This window comes from Cebus imitator, unplaced genomic scaffold, assembly GCF_001604975.1.
Source record: "Cebus imitator isolate Cc_AM_T3 unplaced genomic scaffold, Cebus_imitator-1.0 Scaffold636, whole genome shotgun sequence".
NCBI classification, from domain to species: domain Eukaryota; kingdom Metazoa; phylum Chordata; class Mammalia; order Primates; family Cebidae; genus Cebus; species Cebus imitator.
Window position 1 is genome coordinate 816,648 of NW_016107951.1, and position 664 is coordinate 817,311.

Genomic DNA, 664 nt, shown 5'->3' on the forward strand with positions numbered 1-664 from the left:
GAGAACGCATGGACACAGGGAGAGGAGCACTACACACTGGGGTCAGTTGGGGGGAAATAGGGGAGGGACGGTGGGGGGTGGGGAGCTGGGGAGGGATAGCAGGGGGAGAAATGCCAGATGTAGGTGATGGGGAGGAAGGCAGCAAATCACACTGCCACGTGTGTTCCTATGCAACAATTTTGCATGTTCTTCACATGTACCCCAAAACCTAAAATGCAATAAAATAAATGGGAAAAAAAAAACAATAAAAAAAAAATAGTTTGTACATCATTTAAGATTGTTTATGCTGAAATACGCATATCCTTAAAACGTTATGCTAATACTAACTGTATCATGTCAGGGTTCTAGAGAAACAGAACCAATAGGCTGTGTGTGTGTGTGTGTGTGTGTGTGTGTGTGTGTGTGTAGAAAGAGACAGAAATTTACTTCAACTAATTGACTCACTAAATTACAGAGACTGGCGTGTTCAAAACCTGCAGGGGGTGGCCAACAGGCAGGAAATCTAGAGAATACCTGGTATGGTAGTTGAAATCTAAAGGCAATTTCCTGGCAGAATCACCTCTTGCTGGGGAAGGTCAGTCTTTTGTTTTATTTAGACCTTCAACGGATTGGATAAGGCCCACCACAGATGGTAATCTGCTTGATCAAAGTCCACCAATTTAAA